Genomic DNA, 20,614 nt, shown 5'->3' with positions numbered 1-20,614 from the left:
AAAGCAGTGTGCATGTCACAGATGAATGCCTAAACGAACCAGCAACACGCTGTTTAAAGTTGCAGAATGTGTGTCACTGGATCCCAATGCAAAATGGTGCTCGCGTCGCTTTATCCAACGTGATGCATTACGTTGGGCCTGACGTGCGTGAATCCGCAGAGGCGTGGTTCCGCTGAAAAGAGCACATGTGGGCTGACTGCAGTTGTGACGGGTCGAATATGGCTATAGCATGAAGGCTGCCTGCAAAGTAAACACGACGCGCTGATGCGTTTAATAGAACGCAAGGGTGTTGTGATGCGGAGGCTGACTGACAAAGTTAGCACCATGCGCTGCAGCCACTTTATGGTTATGAATCACAAGAGAAATGGGCGAGGGAAACTGTGAGCACCTAAATAGGCACACGCACGTCAAAATGTTGCCCAGAAGCCCTCTAAATACCTCAGTCTCCTTAAAATTATGTAGGTAAGGAAGCAACGGACAGGATATGAAGTCTTAAAAGGCAGCCGTAGGGATTGAATGTTAGCCACACATAGGACCAATTCACAAAGGCATTTATGAGTTCATCAAATAGTACTACTAAAGTTCATGAAGTTTGTGGATTGTCGCAAAATGTCCATCTCCCTGTTAGTAAAAGCGCAGGCCACAGTCCTTACTTTTTATGCTAATTCTATATTAATATCCCACTATTTCCCCATTATTAATTGCTTTGAGGCCATTTAACAAAGGCACTGTGAATACTCATAAATGCCTTGGTGAAAAGTGCTCCTAAGGGGTGGGCGTAACTTGTGAAATTTCATGTAGCTTAATTAATTACCTTAAAATTACGCGTAATTACAGGAACCTCATCTCCCTCTCAAACAGTTATCCGAATAGTTTGGTTAAAATTCAACTTGAAAATCTAATTTTGAGTTGATTTCCAGTTGCTCATTTTCAAAACACTTCCGTTTGTGTTCAGATTTGTACTTTCGAGCTCAAACATTACCCGAATGGCCCGCCCTGTTAAAAAACGCCACTTACATTAAAAAAAATACCCAAACAGTAACCTTTCAATATGGTTTAAGGTCGTAATCACCGTTATTTTGTGTACATTTTGTTACACAAAATTACCATAATTACATCAATCACTCTGGCGTAATTAAAGTTTCGCCCAGGCCCATAAAACGTTTCTTGCTGCCTGAAGATTTTACTAAATTTTTTATTAGAGACTCTGTATTTTCTACTTACAGAAACTGACTCCTTATGCCATGCACCACTGTTAGGACTTATGTCTAGCCATGACTTGTGCATTATTCTTACCCTGATGATACCAGATTACAGTTAAGTCAAAACAGGGACATTCTGGAAACACATTTGACATAGAAGACCAACAGAGCTCCAAATAGAACAAATGCTGCTCCAGGTTGATGGGGTCAAATCAAAATATATCTTGTTTGGTACCACAAAGAAAACTAAAAAACGTGTGGGTTCCACCTCCCCAGGTCATCTCAATTTCACCATTTGTTCCATTGATAAAAACCTGCTGGTAGGGTGTAAACCTTATTTGAAAAAAAGGGGAAAAACACATTCATAAACAATAATGGTATTGCACCACCCTTCAAAAAAACATTTTTGTTTTAAGAAGTCCAACCCTTTTAAGTGAGGATATAAAAGTCTTCTCTTTATTTTCTTTCTCTTTTTCAGTAATATATAAAATTATAACAGCAACAGCCAACCTATTTCGTCCTCCAACATAGGACTTCTTCAGGGCTAATCCATTTCAGACTGGTTTGTCATATCCTGTATTTCCCTTGTCCCCTCGGAATCACCAGTTGTACATTGTGAATTCCCAAAGTTGTGCAGCCGATTCAACAACTCCAGTTATTTCAATATTTCGTAGTTGCCCCCATTCGTGAATCTCTGTCTCAGCATATCCACAATGTGAAGGACAGGATCATCATTTCTCAAATTGGTCTGTCACGGTGCCTTTTCCTGCACAGTCTGCGCCACCACACCATGGACGCACGGGCTGCCTGGATGAGAGGATGGCTGAGGCGCGCGCATAGTCTTGCGCCTGGGAGTCATGAACTGCCTGCTCCGCAGCTCACTACACCTGGGCAGGCATGCATTGGCTGGCAGCGCGTGTGCAGCAGAGAGGTGGGAGGGAGGGGGGAACTAGAGAGAGGGTGGCACGTGCCGGCGGGGCACTCAAGTCGCTTGCCTATGCCCCGGCACGGTGCGCTCAACATTCATCAGATTGTGACACAAGGTAACACTGCGAGGCTCCTCCTCCTCCAGCGTACACTACAAGGTACCTTATCAATAACATCAAATAAAGTTGGTATGGCAGCTCAGGCAATCAGTGAGAAGTACGGCCAAATATCAGACACTCTGACCTGCATATATTGGGCCTTGCAAAGAGAGGAGTATATTCAGATGTGGTAGAGACAGTGTTAAGCATTGTTCTTCATCTGATACAGTCAGACTGGAAATAAAAAACAGTCCTGGCAAAAATGTTCATTCCAGCCAAGTCCCTCCTTCCTCTCTAGCTCTTCTTTCCATCCATCAGTTCTCTGTCTCTCTAGTCTACCTCTACTTTGATCTCTTTACAGGCTCTCTGTCTCAGTCCTGAAACCTGTTCCTGCTGCAGTTAATCTCAGGGAGCTGGAGTAAGTAAGATGCCATCATCAGCCGTGGGCCTTCGAAAACAGTCTTCACTGACTACAGAAATGCCTAATGGATTTCATGGACACTGCAACCCTACTCAACGAGCTGAGCTCTTGTGGCACAGATCTTACATTAACAATAGGACACATGGTTAAAGGCAACACCCGGTGAATGTTGTGAGGAGGGGCTCCGAGTGTAAACCTCATGTATAGGAGGATCTGGTCTTTGGCAGGCCCAGTTCTGAGAGCAGACTGGACTATTCCCAGTGACCTTTGTAGGAAGGGGTAATATAATGTACCATAATACTAATGCAGCTCATGAATGTTATGCTACTGGACAAACTTCAGTTTCTTATTCAGCAGGCTAAATTTGGGGGTGAAATGTGTTTTCTCTGAACCACGTCGGGTTATATATGTTGGGGAGAACCAGACATATTTTCTGTATTTATCTGTGAGTTAGTAACAGATACTTACCACTTTTTTAGAGTCTGTAAACATTGTCCACAAAGTAAGTACTCTTTTAATCTGTGGTATCCGTCTGTGTTTTATTCTGTTATAAAAGTACTGCCTTGTTCTTCTAATCTCAATTATTACAGTTTATTTATTAAAGATATATTTATGTAGCACAACTGCAAGATGGAAGTAGTATGGCTAAATCTATGCATTCTTAGTTGCCTCAGCTGGAAAAAGAGATTGGCTGAATATCGTGGGGACACAGTGTGAAAGGGGTGTGTCTAATATCATTAAGGCAAGCAGTTTTATGTCTTCATGACATATATATTATGCAGGCAGACAAAGCACTTGTGCAGTTAAGGTTCAGTCAGACTTTCCACTGAAAGACATTTATTGTTTTGCTGATGACTTTGGAATCGATTGACTAATCTAGTCAAAACATTCCAATAAAAAACACATCCATTTGGGTTCCTCATGGGAAGTTACATGAGGATTCTTAAAGACTTGGCCAAAAGGTGGGGCAGTCCTTAATTGATATTCCTCATTTTAACTTCCATAGGATATTTTGCTTCATGAAACACAGAAAAATAGCTAAATGGATTAACGCTAAACTTGCACGCGAAGCACCATTGAATAGAGTGCTGTACATTTTGTTCGATAGTGTTTGAGAAATTAGCATGTAAAAAGTGTTTTGGTCTGGGCATGAAGAGATTCAATTTTGGAGATATCTAGACCTTTAATCCAGAGATTTCCAAATCCAAGAAGGATTTTCAAGCCCCATTAAAAAAAACTAAAGGCGCACTACTGGACTAGAAAGCATTTTTGATCATCGTCCATCGCAGAGTCACACATCTGGCTGTAGATTCGCAAATCCAATGAACTCTGATTGGATTCTGTCACAAATAGATGTCTCCATAACTCACACACCACATGCAATGCTCATGACCTTATCTTTAATGAAACAGATGCAACTGCAAGTGTTGTATATATTATTACAGATGAAATTACATATGACATTACCTTTACCACTTTGACAGAGGTGGGAAAACATTGGCCACAGCACACAGAGAGTAATGTCCAACAGTAAGGCAGAAAAAGATATTCCTGGTGTGGTTCCGAGAGTTGAGGGAAGTATAAAGTTGAAACGAGTCTCAAATCCTGTTTGCAGATGGTGTCTTTATTCGTAGGTGCTTAGAAAGCATTAAGTCATCATGGAGATACAGCCAAAACTTTGACAGAGGTAACTATGACTATAATATCAATAATTGGCTTGATTAAATGATGATGTTTAATTACATTTAACTTTTAGGTGTTGTTATAGAATTGCATTTGATGTTCGAGTTATGGTTTGCATGAATTATGTGAGATACAGATTTTTCTTGCAACCATATCTTGCTAATTTCAGAGGTTTATTGGTTATAATTTGTAACCATAACTGCACTTTAACTGTGGGCTTTATATATCTGTATATCTATCGTGTACATGCACTTCTCCAATGGCCTTTCTGGAAGGTTGGACCTATGTAGATGCCTTTGCGCTGATTGCCAACTTTGATTGCTCTTCTTAATGCTTGTTTAACTGACTATACATCTGTAGCCATAAATCACTGCTTTAAAAAGGTGCATGCTCCTATACATGTCCTTATCTTTGATTGAAGCTCCTACTGTTACTACACACTGTTGGCATGAATTCACTAATTTGCCAGTATTCCTGCCCTGCACGTGATGCCATCTGGATTACTTGCCTTCTGTGATTGCACTTTTTTGGGTTAACCACACACACTGACACACAAACATACTGTTCTATGGTTCCTTTGACTGGCTTGAAATTTGTGGATACCTGTACTTTGTATCTAGAACAACTGGGCATACATTGCATCTTAGTGGGCATAGCATATGAACATCTGCAAATATTCATAAACTCCCATGATTTTGAACTTATTTACGGTAACATTGTCTGCTATAGTTGGTTGGTGCCACACATTTGTTTGTTCTCTTAGTGATATTTAAACTGAATCCTCAAGTTTATATTGCTTTTATCTGTGCTTGTTTTAGCTTATTGTGAGTTGTCTGTTTAACAAGGATGTTCAATGATGCAGAGTATAAGTGCACCACCACCGTTTTTGCAAATGCCAGGGGATCCTTCAATAAATGGGAAATCCTGGTTTAGGGCGTTCACTAAATATTTAGGAGCTATCGGGGGTAACACGTATTATCCAGCAAGGAAGAGATTTTTACTTGAACATAATTTAGGTTTTGAAGGTTAGACAATCTATGAACACTTACCACCAATACATGAAGCTTCTGATGAGGAAAATGAACTTGATGTGAGTATCAAGAAGCAGTTAAAAAGTTGGAAAAACAATTTGATGTTTAACCAATGTTTAAATTGTGAACAGCACCAGGAAGAATTAATTGACTCATATGTAGTGGGTTTGCACATTTTGGCCTCAGATTGTTAATTTGAAGAATTTACTACCCAGTTGATAAGAGATCAAACCGTAGTGAGATGTTGGGACAAATACGTTCAAGAAAATGTACTCGCTTTGACGAACCCATCACTTGTGGAGACCATTGACAGTGTTAAAAGTATTGAGATTTCACATGAGGCATCAAAAGAATTAGTCTCAAAAGTGAATTTGGGGGTTCATGCAGTGTCAGAAAATATGTCTAAAGAAAAAAATACTATTACATGTGTGTCCCAGAGGAAGAAGCATGATGTAAATAAGGGAGATAAAAATAAATTATTTAAACAGAAAAACATTTGTTTCAGATGTGTTTCTTACTCACACACCCATGAGTCGATCTTGTCCAGTGAAAAATGTGAAAGTATGCCAGAGTGGGTAGGATAGAGTAAATGTGCTTGCTGAGGGTGCAAATGATGAAGAGGTATTAGCAGTCATGGAAAGAATAAAAGATCTGTTTTTGGCCATTGTTGGGGAGATGAGGATTTATTTAATAGCAAATGGTTAAATAAAGAGTTGAAGCCACTGGACAGATGGAAGGAAAGAAAATTGATTTGGTAAGATATTTTGAAAAACACATTGCATTTCAATAGTAAAACCATTTTTGGTAAAGTTTATGTCCCCAAGAAAGGGTTAAGTGTATGGGGATGGTACTAACAAGGGTTATTTGGCATGACTCTGAGACTAGAGAGCATAGTACAAGTTTTATTAGTAAGTGAGGATATTCATACACATTCTCATATGGACTCAATAAGTAGCAGTATATGGACTGAAATGTACAAAGGAGTTTTCAATGGTGGTTTAGGCAAAATCAGATGATTTAAGCAGAAGAGTCATGCACAAGAGGGGGTTATGCCTGCTAAGCACAAATTGAGGAATGTGCCTTTGAGCATTAGAGAAGTTTTCACTGAGTTGTTAACAAAGTGTATAGAAAGGGGCGTTGAGCCTGTGGAATCATCTTTGTGGCTATCTCCATTGGTATTTGCTAGAAGAAAACTGGGAGTTGCAAGTTTGTGTTGACTTGAGAAGTTTAAACAAGGTCATCTGGGTGGATCCCCATCCTCTGCCTTGTATTAATGACATTGTTCCGAATTTTGCAGCAGCGTGACTGTTCGCCAAAATCAATTTGACATCTGCATACCACCAAGTTGGCCTAGATCAGGTGTCCAGACATCTTATAGCATTTGTGTCTTCTGTCTGTACTTTCCAGTTTAATAGAATGCCACTTGGTCTGGCTTTGGCTGCTTCTGTGTTCCAGCATATTATGGAATAATTTTTGCAGGGCATCAAGTAAGTGGTCACCTTCCAGGATGATATTCTTATAGCCTCTAAAAACACTCAGGAACATGATGAATTGATGCAGTTAGTATTATAAAGACTTGAACAGGATGGTATTGTAGCTAATTTGAAGGAATGTGTGTTTACCAGACAAACTATGGAATACTTAGATCATGTGAATTCAGAATAAGGAGTGGAACCCCATCCAGGTTTGGTCAAAGCGATTAAAAATGCTCCCATAACTTATAACAAAGAACAGATTTCATCCTTTTTAGGGTTTGTGAATTTTATGCGAAATGTATTAAGGATTTTTCAAGCACAACAAAGTTTAAAGGCTTTGTTAAAAAAAAGTTTTTGTTTGGGATAAAAAGTGTAAAACAGAATTTGATATGTTGAAAGAAGAGGTTTGTTTGTCCAAGATTTTAAAACCATTTGATCCCGGGTGTCAGTGTTCAATCACTGTAGATGCTAGCAATAGTGGGCTAGGAGCAACTTTGTACCAGCATAGCAGTGACAATGAAAGAATAGTGGATTTCACACCTAGGGTTTGGCGTGACAATGAGAAGATGCTCTCAGTCATTGAGAAAGAGCTTCTGGCATGCTGTTGGGCAGTACATTGGTTCATATGTTTTATGTGGGGGAGGAAGTGTACATTGTGGATGCATCACAAACAGTTGGTGAGTATTCTAGGCGGATGTGTCATTAATGATCGTACACCAAGGATTGTTAGACTGAGTCCTAAGTGGTTGTAGCACAATTTCAACATCCAGGATATTCCCGGAGAAAGGAACACTAGGGCAGGTCATTTGTCAAGATCACTGCAGCCTATTAACTTGTCATGTGCACTTGAAGAGGAGCATGATGATGAAGATCGTCTCATTGCTGCAACTGATGTGTGTTATGAAGGTGGTGTTGACTAAGGGAAGTGATTCAATTTTCTAAAAACTGCTGAGGATTTGGTGTTTGTGCAAAAGTATGTTGTGGAACAGTGGCTGAAATAAAATTCATGCCAACCAAGGCTCCAACCTTATTTCAAGGTCGCTTATGAATTAACCCTGGAGGAAGACAACGTGGTGATGAGGGGTGACAAATTTGTACCTCCCACAATGTTGAGAGCCAGAATAATCTGAGCTGGCCATGAGGGATATTTGGTTCAGATAATGACCAAGAGGAAAATACACTTGATATACTGGTGGCTTGGCATGGATGCAGACGTTATTCAAGCTGTTAAGGAATGTGTGATTTGTTCAGCGAGTGATAAATATTTAAAGATAGTAACACATCCTCATCATCTGGGTGAGTTGCCTGAGGGACCGTGGTCAAAGGTAGCAGAAGATTTATATTGGTCAATTTAATCTACAGACTAAAATTTGCTCTGGTTGTAGTTTATTATTAGAACAAACAGTGGGATGTCGAATTCATTGATGAACAAATACTGTCACCACAGTCCTTCCCAAGAGTTCTCTAAGGGAAGTGTTTCCTAAAGGGTTTGTATCTGAGAATGGGCTCAAATTTGTGTCAAAGCAAAGGAAAGAGTTCTTATAAAAGTGTTGCATCACTCCAAAGAGGGTGGCACTCTATCATCCACAAGCAAATGGTTTTAGTGGGGAAAATGAATCCTACACTGGTTGAGTGTGTGCAGTATAAGGTGGATGTACGGGAAGCTGTGGACAGCATGTTGTTGTCTCCTCACACGTTTCCCAATGGTGTTACAGGTAAGACTCCATTTGAATTAATGAGAGGTCATCTACCAGCATATGAGATGTGTCTGGCATGGTTAAATAAAATAGCAGTCTCAATCAGATCATAAAGAAAATCACAGATATGAAGATTGGTCCAAAAGTTGAAGCTTCCCAGATAAAAATTAAACAATGATTTGACGCCAAATGTGGATTCAGTGTGTTTGAAAGTAGGATCATAGTGGGAGATTTGGTGCATATTAAGAAACCCATTCATGTACAAAAAGGTTTATCAAAATTTAAGAAGCCCGTAAAGCTTGATGCAGTAAGTGGTCGTGCAGTCGGGGTAAAAGGACATGAATGGTGGAAATTGAGTAGGGTAGTGAAGATAAACAATGAAAGTGGTGTAGAAGACAATCATATACCACATGTAAACAAATATGACCTGCAAGGTAATCCTAACAAGACTACATTGACAAATCATTCTAGATGTGGTCAAGATATTGTCAGAGGTAAAAGAGTGATAAGAAATTAAAGTGATGTTTCGTACTTAGATGTATTCACAATATCTATATCTGGTTCCAGGTGTCTCCATGTTTAATATTTATTCAATCTTTATTTATGTTATTTTTAGTTTTATGTATGAATTACTATGTAGGAATATGTAATTTCAAAGTTTTATGTAAAGGGGGAAGATGTTGTGGTGAGGTGGATTCTAAGAGTGTCCATGCCGGGAGGATTCTGTGCTCTAATTGCGGAATACTCAGCTTTACTAAAGTAACAGTTGATTCCTGGTGCTGTTCAGATCAGACATGAATAAAGACTGACGTGGCAAATAATACGAATTTGTGTGTTTTTTTTATCGACACAGCATAGTATGGGGTCAGCTGCACTACATATAATAGATGACGCCCTCAAAATATTAGTTGAAGGAGACTCTGCTTGCTAATATAGTTGGACCTATTAGTGGCTTTCAACATCATCAAACATGAATCCTTGCTAAACAGCCAGAAAGGGCATCAGTTGGCCAATCTTAAACTGTCTGGATTTGTTCCGGGAGCACAGACCCCAAAACCTAATGCACAACTCCTTTAAGTTGTCAACATGCTCCTTCAAGTCCGATGCATCATAAGGATGATACCTCTCCCCTCGCCTCCTTAACATGTACATTGAGTCACTTACAGAAACTGTACAAGTCACTTATTAAAACCCCGCTACTGACATTACGCAGCGCAGACTGTCCAAATGTAACAAATATGAGAGAATACTTACATAACCTAATTGTACCTTTTCGTTGAAGTCACTTAAAAAACAATCACTCGTCTGCTTAAAATGGTTTGAAGCTCTGGCCCCTTGGGAATTCCACCTACAATCCCTTGGGATTCATTATAGACAAAAAAAAAAATTCAATGAACATGTCAATAAACTGAGTGAAAGAACAAAGCCTCTTACAGAAAATAAAGAACTCTGTTTCTTTAGAGGAGTTTAGTTCTGCTTTACAAGCCCTGCTGCTGTTCTGTGTCGACAGTGGTAATGCAATTTTACCAGGGTTGCCAAGTCCACAATTTTTCTCCAGAAAGCCACCCTAGATGCTGCAGCATGATTGAGGTAAATGCATGAAAATCAGGTGCTATAACCCCAATCCTAAAGAAACTGCACTGACTGCTAGGAGGAGGGAACACGTTCAGCTCTCCTGCTTAAAACACAAGGCAATGCATTCAGGGATTCCAGACAATGTTCAAGAAGTAGCTGATATTTGGAGACAAATGCATTTCCAAAATATATTTTAAAAGGATACTTGAGTAATAAATCATGCAATAGTACTAATATTATTACCTTGGTGCCAGAGGCATTGTAGCTATGGCTATTGTGTATTACCCATATAGGGCCATTCCAAATTGAAAACCAAGTCATTACTGCTGGCAACCCCGTCTGAGGCACTGAGGTGATTACTGCTGCTTATTTGGTAATTTTGCATATGGGGGCCACTAATGTATCTTTCCTGACATGGTCACTATTACAACATTAATAATATTAGTAGCTTGCAATGATTTTCATTAAACATGAGTAGCTCTTATGACAGGAAAGGTTGGAGGCCCCTGATATAAACCGTCCATGTGCTCCTGCAGGTAGGACTGTGCTATATAAATATCACAAATAAATAAACGCATAAATAAATTAGAGAATATGAACATTTTAAAAGAAAGGGGAGGGAATTTCGAGCATTCCATTGCAATGTACTTGAGTGGATTTTTTGAGGGGCCTGGAAGGTGTTTGCTGATGGAAACATATAAAAATGTCCTATCTACACCCAACTTGGAAAGTGTGATTTGGAGGCATTTTTCTTTTTTCTTTTGCACTGCCTATGCACTTGGCATGGGCAGTGCAGGGGCCCCTATGCACAGCCCCATTGCGGATTTCACCGTCCGAATTACAGGCGGTGTAATGCGCGATAGGTGCTGTTGCACCTGACGCACCACAACATTGCTGGTGGCTCAATTACGAGCCGGTGTCAATGTTGTGGTGAGTTTTCTGCTGGGCCAGCGGCTGAAAGCGCTGTTTTCGCCCACTGGCCCAGCAGAACACTCCTACGATGGCGGGCAAAACACCTCCAGTACTTGCATTTTTTTTGCCTGCAGCGGCTTCAGCGGTCCTGTGAAAGGACAACCAAAGTCTTAATGAGGCCCTATGTGTTAAAGAATTTACCAGCTGAGAAAAATATTGCTTAATAAAAATAGCTTCAAAGCATACAATGAATATAATTATTTAAATCTGTAAGAAATCGGTGTTTTTGTTCGAAAAAAATGATAAATAAAGGTTAGCCAAGGGGCAACAGTGATGTGGGTGTTCTCTTCCCACTTCCACCCTGGAAACTAATTTAATGTTGCAATTGCACTGAGTGCATTCCCAACTGTTTCCACAGTGGAAATGGTCGATCGAAAGGTTTGTAAATAACCACAACTTTGTGAGTTTTGTGTTGGGCACAAAACGTTCATTGCATCCCTGCCAAGAAAACTTTTATTTATTCAGGTGGAATGTTATAAGCCAATACAGGGACAATGCCATGAAAGAATAAGCGAAGTGCAGACTCACATTTTGTGAATTGCAAAAGTGAAATTCACACTTTTTTTAGCCAGGTCGTGTGCATGTGTGTGCTGAACTTGAATTGAGATGAAGTGTCTCAGAAATTTGGGAGCATAAACCCAATTGCCCGTTCAGTGTCATTTCTGCCATACAATTAATTGGTAGCCTCGACATGAACTACCGCCAGTAGAAACCTATTTTTTTCCCCTTTTAACAAGAGGGTTACAGCATTGCTGCCCTGTCAGCAGGGTCTGCTTTTGCAGAAAGCAGCACCGTCAGCAGAAAGTTCCAGGAAACAAAGCGCGCACACTGGAGTGCTGCAGTCTGAAAACTGGAGGGCTGGGGTCACGGGGTCAGTGCCCTTATGAAGGAAAGCTTTAATTGGTTCCTGCCCTTTCTACCGCCTCCATTCCCACCTCCCGCTTCACCATGGCGTTTTGCCAGCCAGTGTGAGGCAATTATGAAACTATGAAGGGAACAGAAATTATACAACTATCCCCATTTGGTGCCACATTCCACCTAGAGGGGGCGCCGCCCCCCACCAACAGCATATAATCCGGTAAATTGCTTAAAATCACAACAGAGGGCACTGTGCATTCTCTCCCTCTATTGTTGGCTTGAAGTAAATAGGGCCTTTCTTTGGCTTGCTTAATCCTGCTAAACAGCACCAAATCCTATTACTCAATGCATTATAAATCGTGCTGCAACACCTCATTCACACTGGAGGGCTTCATTGTGCGACATGGAGGCTCGGCGATTCTTGCAATCCCCTTAGCGCTCTATCCTCCTAGGTGTTTCTTCCAGGCTATTCTTTGTTCCCTGGTGGCAGATCTCTACGTTTTTCCCTTCCTCCGTCTTTCCCAAATGTGTCTCTTGCTCACAGCAAATGTTTGAGGCAGAAGAATAAGCGCCGGCCCTTAAAAATAAGTGCTGGTGCTCAGCACCGGAAACAACAAGCACAAATTAAGCACTGACCCTGAGTAATTAACAATGCCTGGTATTAATTTAAGCATTCCATCCATTACTCGTTTGCATACTTGTATGTACACAAAGCCCATTCTGCATTCCGTGGGGTGGCACTGGTAATTTATAAGGGGTAGTTACTGATCTAGAACCGGAGAAGCACTCAATTGCACCCAGTCCACAAGCTCAATTGCGTGGGCTAATAGCCCTCCTAAGGAGTTTGCTGTGCCAGACTGCACCCCGTTTGATGGGAATCTGAGCCTGCCAGCACACACTGAGCATACCAGGTAGGAGCAGCCCTCTTTAAGCGTGTGGTGGTTGTAGGAGATCTTAGGCGCACACATGAGTGTGTACCAGCAATGTGTTCTTGAATGAGCTGGGTATATAGCAATTTATCCTGCAGCCGTATAGTTTTACATACTGAAGAAATTATGGACTACACACATTTTCATTAAATGCACATATCTGGTGGTTAGTAATCTTTCCGTACCCGCACATCTATTGGGGAACACACAGAGCAGCATTTCACTTCTGCTTGTGCAATAATGGCTGGCATATGGGTGAGTGAGCTAAGCAAGGGATGGCCCCATCCTAGGCTAAATGTCTGTATCTGGCTCCACTCTGGCTTTTTATTTGAATGGAAGTCCTCAACTGGACCAGAGTTCTGTCCTATCTCCCCCCCCCCATCCTGAGCAGATTTCTGAAGAGAATAGGTATGTGGCAACCACGTAAACGAAGAACTGTTGTAAAGTTAATGTGGAATACATAAAATCCAAAAATAAGTGTTTTCTGAAATTGCAGCTTAAGGTAAATGCACGACAAGAAATTGAAACTATTTTTAGTACCTTTGGCCAGGCTGAGCTCCACAGGTCCATTCAACCAGACAACAAGCCTTTAACCAGACAACAAGCGCTATGGGACATAGGGTTCTATTGCCTCGATAATATTATTTCTTATGTTGGGACTTCTTGTGAAGCCAGTAATATACAAATATGCAGGGCTCTGTATTCTTACAATTACCTGCTGCATTTGTAGACCAGCAAAGGATTATTTTTAATCTGTGTAATTTGCCAGATGGTTATTTTGCTGCTATTTTTTGTGTGCTTTTGTTCCCTTAAATCACATTCTGTGGTCAAATACTTTACATGTTATCTCAGAGAACACAATGTTGTTGTTTTATGTCTTCAAAAACAACTGGTAATTTTGCATGGTACTTTGCTTTAAAAATAAAGACTTGGGGTTATAATGACCTGTGAATAAATGAATGAATCAGTGAGATAATGCTATGCGAGTGAATTTCACCCGGTACCACTGGGTTCATTAGGATCAAATCCCGGTTTAACCATTAGCCCTAATTGTTTTATTCCTGACAAAATCACTTTGCTTCAGTCTCATTTTCCCTAACTAAATTTGAAGGTGCCTAGAACTAAACCAGTGCAGAGTATGCACTACATAGAACTCCCTCATTCATATATATTAAACAAGGGCAGCCTCCATTGTGTAGTTATGGTTGGGTAAGATTAGCCTTGGAAAGAGCGCATTTTGTTTTGCTAATAACTTTGGCACCATTTGAGAAATCTGCACAAAAGTTAATCAATCTCAACTCTTTCCTGGAAGGTTTCGGAGTGGACCTTCAAGTGAGGGCCAAGAAAAATGCGGAGGGGGAGGGTGCGGGGGGGTGTCCCAAAACACTGATTTTCCCTGTTAATTCTCACAAAAAAATGGCAGGACAGAATTACACCAAATTGGCAAAAAGTTAGAACTTTAGTCAGAAAGCATGCTTTTCATTAGTTAGTATGAGTCATTTCAGCTGTTTTTTCATAAATTTGCATTTAAAGAGTATATCTGGATCGTTGGTTGAGTGAGAGCCCTGAGGCACTGAAAATTGAAAAAGCAGGGCCTGCCAGTTGGCTGAGGGAACATTTCTCCTGTTGGCCATTTTAGCATCACGGAATGTGAACCGGTTTTGCAGTTAATCCGCCAGACCTTAAGGCCAGTACCCGGCTGCACACAACCTTTGGACCTGCGCAGTGGGGGTTGGCCACATTGACTGGTAAGAGGCAGGGCTCTGTCACCAGCTGTTCACAGCGCACACCCGAAGGCCCTACACAGTAGGGGGAGTTGGCTGAATATGTTAAAAAAAAAACGAAGGTTAAAGTGACGTTGTAGTTAGCAGGGGTGTAGCCTGCTCAGTAAGATTGGGGAGATGTGAGCTTCGGATTTTCTAGCAATCACGCAGGCATATAATGTTAAAATACATCATACGACAGCAGTTCGCATGAGAGAGGCCTAGGGGGCAGTGGAAAGGGAGAGGAATGCGCTTTTGTATGAAAACACAATATTTTGTAAAATAAACAACCCTTTTGAGGATTTTCAAAACAGAGAGGAGTGTTTGTGCATTTTTCTTTGTGTGTATTAAAAAATTCCTAATTAAATCCAACAGAAACTTCATCATACCTGACTGAAAGCACCTGTACCCAACTATTTTCCTGAAAATACATTTATTAGGCAGGTGCAACACCCCAAACACCCCCATAAAGCTATGCCCCTGGTAGGTAGGTGTTAAAATAAGATAAACACTAAAGTTTAAAACCAAATAAACACTGACATTTACCAGTTATACCTTACTGGGCTAAGTATAACTTACACCCCCGCCATGCACTGCTTATGACCTCACATTTTACTTTGCTATTGAATTGTTAGATAACAACATTGATGGCATCACTAATGATGTGGTGACACCATCCTATAGTACTTGTAGTGATACAACACACTACACCTCTGTACAATTCTGTTTAAATTAATAGGATTATCCTCTTGAAGATTTCACATGGCCCCCAATTTTAGGTCTGGAAGCTGGCAAGTATACATTTGCCACTGACCTCCATTCAGGCCCCTTAGTTTAGTAAAATATACTACACACATTCCTAACATAGGCACAATGGCACACAGCCTTGGAGCCATGCTTGCAACGCCAGTTTGAGATAAGCCACTTCTAAATGGGACATCACTACATTCTACATTATCCAACAGTGTGAAGAGCCTCAAAATCTTTATTGAAGTTCTGGAAATAAAGAACTACACCTTATAAACATCATTCCCTTATAAACATTGCCTTTAGAATTTGTCTATAGCACGTTATTGGCAGGTGCCCATGGTGGATAGTATATTATCAACTGAACCTTTTGCCTTTTTGACATATTTTTGGACTAGGCTTTGGACCTGATTACGATCTTGGCGGATGGGATACTCCATCACAAATGTGACAGATATCCCATCCACCATATTGCAAGTTTAATTATATCCTATGGAACTTGTAATACAGCAGACAGGATATCCGTCACGTCTGTGACGGAGTATCCCATCGCCAAGATTGTAATCGGGCCCTTTGTCTTTAAGCCTCAACCTACTTCTAAACATACCTCTGCAATTTACATTAGTTGCTCTCAGCCTTACCTTGTCTAACATGGAGTAACACCTGAACAACAAACTTTAGTGATTTGTAAATGAAGCTCCGTATAGCTTTCAACAAGCACATTCCCACGTGCCTCCAGGGCTTACACTATTTTCATATTCCCAGATGTGTACACTCATTACCTATATACTGCAACGGACTATGGTATTATCAGTGATGTCATCAGTGGTATCCTCTCCATGAAAAAGAGGGTGCACCCAAAACATCAATGTCCCATTTTAATTCCCCTACAAAAGTTGGCTCTCTGATAGAGAAAGCATCCGCTGAACGGGATTAAACTAAATTTGGCCCAAAGTTAGAACATCACTCAGAAAGCATGTTTTTTGTCATTTGGTGTGAATCTGTCCAGTGGTTTTTGAGAAATAATCACTTACAAATGTACTCGGGTTGAGTGTGAAGGGGTTAACCTCCAGAAAAAGTTAGTTATATCTGACTTGTTGGTGTCCAGATATGTTCTGACTGATCAATTTTAAGGAGGAGTTGGTCAACGACATTGGTTGCCCACAACATGAACAGTATGTTGTGGCAGCCATTGCAGGACACATGTATGTAGTCATTATGTCCTGAAAATATTTAAAGAAATATAAGGATGCAGGTGGACCGACTCCAACTCCCCAGGGAAATGCAGGGATTAGGGGATTCAAGCCTCTTTGACTGACCACAGAATGGACAAAAGTGTTTGTTGCTAATATTTAACTCATTTTAGAAACTGCAGTGTTTTGTAAGGTGATTTTACACTGTGAAATAAAACGCCACTCCTCTGATGGGATTTGGTGAACCATGCTTAAGAGAAAATGTTTTTCTTTCATGATTTTCTCGTTATGGATGGTGCAGTCTGAGCTAAACTAAGAACACATTTTCTAGAAGCTCACACTATCTTCCTTAGGTTTGTGAAAAAAGTCTGATTTTCTTAGTAAAAAATGTACTTCCAGAAACAACAAAAATTGGTCAGTTGATTTTCCAGTGTCTACTGCAACTTTAGCCCAGTCTTCTAATGGACATCGAGAGCAAACAAACATTCTGTATTTGTGATAAAAGTGTAGCACACCTAAAGACATCCTGATGCAACCAAAGGGGTAAAACTGAAATAATTTGCTACAGAGGGTACATCAGCAAAGTAACATAATGAGAGGTTTCCTTTTGTCATAGAAATTATGGTTTGTACTCTAGAAAGCTAAAATCAGGACACATTTTTTACCAGTGCTTAATTATCTTCCTCATCCATGTCACTGAAACATTCTGACACACAGAGTCAACACCAGCAATTTTCTGTCAATTAACTCCCTAGTAAGCAAGTGCATCTTCACCACAGCGTTTTAATGAACAACTGGAGTGCTAATACTTCTTTATTCAAGATAGTCAGTCACTCCTGAATGCCATTTTGTTGGACTAGGAAATGTTGGTTTTAAAGCCTTTCCTGTGGAGCATGCTGAACTAAATGAGCATTAAGATATTAATGCAGTTATGAAACCAATGGGTTAAAACATGAAGAGAGGTATGGATGTTTAGTAATTTGAGGAATAGTGTATTTTTAAGGGCTAAAATAGTTAAAGAGAGAGAAGTCTACATACATTGCAACATCCCTTTCCACATCTATTTACTCAGTTTACCCATCTTCTCTGTTACACAATAGCTCCCTAATTTTGGAATAGTAACATTTTGGTACAACTCCTTTAAGTGTTGTGGGGATTAACTGGTCATGCAAGGATGGGCACAGGGCCAATTTAGAATAACACCAAAAAACCCTGAAATGAACTGAAAACACCAAAGGTTAAAGTGGTGTTACCGCGAGGTTAGGTGCTAAGCCCTTAACTTATGTAAAAAAAAAAACTAAAAATTCATAGGAAAACTAAGGTTAAAATGACTCAAACTGAAGTGTGATAATTATAGTTTAGTGAAATAGCTATAACTTGCACAACATCGTGCACTGCTTTTGACTTCACATATTACACCGCTCATGACGTGTTAACTTACATCATTGATGGCATCAATCATTACATTTGCAACCTTGTTCAAAATATTAACGGATACTGCCATCCCCACAAAATGTGCCCAAAAAAGCATTTAACAAAAGAAAATGGAGAGTGGATTGGGAATGAAGACACACAGAGGTTTGGGTTCTTATTTCATGAGTGATCGAAATGTGAAGACCGAAGCAATGCATGATAGGGGTGCAAATTATAGTTAGTTGACTAAAACATAACTAGTGTATTTCAGTGTTTTGCTATTCGGTCTTCAAAAGCTAACAAATAAACCACTGTAACCTTTGTTTTTCAATATATATATAATATATATATATATATTATAGTATATTATTCATATGTAATAGTTACATTGTCCAATAATAAAGGGCACGTCAACAGTATCAGTGCATTAGTTCCTAAATCTTTTTAACATTATTTTATTTAAATGTGGAATAAAAAAAAATATCACTCAGTACGGGGATGCAATGTATTGTATACATTAGAACTGAGATTGCAAAAAAACAAAACACTATTGTGAATAACTGTAAAGTGTTTTATAATTTTTACTTATAAACTTCTGCGTGATTGACATTATAATTTGTTTGCGTGATTTGCTTATATTTTGTGTTTTCGACTGTGAGCCTGACCAGCCTTATATTCTTTTTATTATTATTTATAAGGTGTCACGTATAGTGTAAGTCAACTATTAACGTTAGAGGTCGACTCAGACCTTTGGACGCAGACAGGATTAAGAGAACGTCCTAACAGTCAATATTAAACAAGAATAATGGTTTTGTGTGCAGCCAATAAAACATAATGTGCGCTTCAGATGTATCTCTTCATCTTCGCACCCAGGATTGAATCAGTTTATCTGGTTACCAGATTCCATAGTTGAATGCACTTTATTTATATTTAGAAAGCAACATGAAACATGACATTGAGCACTGAAGCTCGTTGTTTAAACTTAAAACTATTAACTCAAGGAAGGAACAAATTTAATAAGCAAGGAACATAACTTTTCCACAGTGTTCAAGTCACACAGGATGTTAAATAACTAAACATTTAAACATTTCAGAATGTTTTGTAAAGTCAGCAAACATGGAACAATGAATATTGAGTTTCTAGAAAATGCTGAGACTCAGACTTTTAGAAAATTTTAAACATAGGCCTCTCACTAATGCTAACAAATGAAGAAAAAAAAACATTTAATAATCATTTCAAACTTAATTTCAGTAATCTATTAATAATTAATCTTCTTTGGTACATATAATTATGAATAAACAAAATATTTCTCCATAAGACATTATTTCTTAATAACGTACATTGTTTATGGTGTCCGCCATGTTCACTAACTACCAACACACATTTATTTTTCTAACACATTTTTCAGTTAGACTTTTTGTTACACTTATTAATTTAGGCTTTAGTACTTCAATTTTATTAATAAAACGTACTCTCTAACACCTGACTCAGCGCTTGGTAGGGTTTGTGCAACGTTTCCATCTCTAGACTGGAATAAAAAAAATCTAGCATTTGTGTTAAGAATTTTTTAATTCTATTAAGGTCACGGAGGCGAGGATTATGCTTCTCTTTCTTCAGTTTAATTTCTTCACAGAAAAAACTAAAAAATCCCAAGTGTATACACATCACATGATATCCATAGAGGAAGCCCTCCCCTATATAAAGCTAATAACACAGTAACAACTCCTCTTTCTTTGCTCGAACACACAGGAAAAGTCTACTTGAGTCCATAAAACATAAGCTGGAAGAACACTACACGAAAAGTAGAGGAGCAACCATGAAGACCAACTTTGAAGAACGAAGAGGAACGAAATCTTAGCACCATGCCTGCAAGGAGACTAAAAGCCCAAGCCAATAAAAAACTGAACCAGGACAAAATAACAATAGAAATAGCAACAGGGAGGGAAAAAAGTACTGAAAAATACAGTAAAAACCATTGAAACTGTACAGTAATCACAATAATCAAATAATGAGTCAAATAACACCTTAACAGTGCGGGTGGGATAATCATCACCTCTGTGTCCTTACTAGAATTTAAAAATCCTTAATGAAATGATAGATTTTTTTTTATTTTATGTCAGGACCGGAGGCTCCGATTATGCTTGCTTAAAGCTGACCCACAACCGCAGAAGCAGTATCCACAATAGGCTAACAATAAAATGATTTGAATGTAGATTCAGATGACCAATCTGCAGCCCTTAAAATATCTTCCAATCTGGAATTAAGGCCATAGCCCCTCTAGTGAAATGGGCACCAAACTTGGAAATATCAATGCCTGCTTCACCCAAGAGCCAACGAACCCATCTGGCCAGAGTGGCTGACGATACAGGATGATAAGGTTTAACCAATGAAATCAATTACTGCCCCCCCATATCCGAACAAAATTCTTCTGTTCTTACCTTGAAGGTTCTCAGACATTGAACCACACACAATTTTGGCTTGTCTACAAAACAAGTATAAGAAACTGACTTCAAATTGCACTTGGTACGACAGGAAATAGAAAAGGTTACTACCCTGCCATCCATATCTAAGTCCCTAACGTCAGAAACTAATTTGCAGGAGATTAAACATAACAACATAGTGAGTTTAGC

This window comes from Pleurodeles waltl, chromosome 4_1 (assembly GCF_031143425.1).
Source record: "Pleurodeles waltl isolate 20211129_DDA chromosome 4_1, aPleWal1.hap1.20221129, whole genome shotgun sequence".
In the NCBI taxonomy this organism is placed as follows: domain Eukaryota; kingdom Metazoa; phylum Chordata; class Amphibia; order Caudata; family Salamandridae; genus Pleurodeles; species Pleurodeles waltl.
This window is presented reverse-complemented; position numbering follows the sequence as displayed.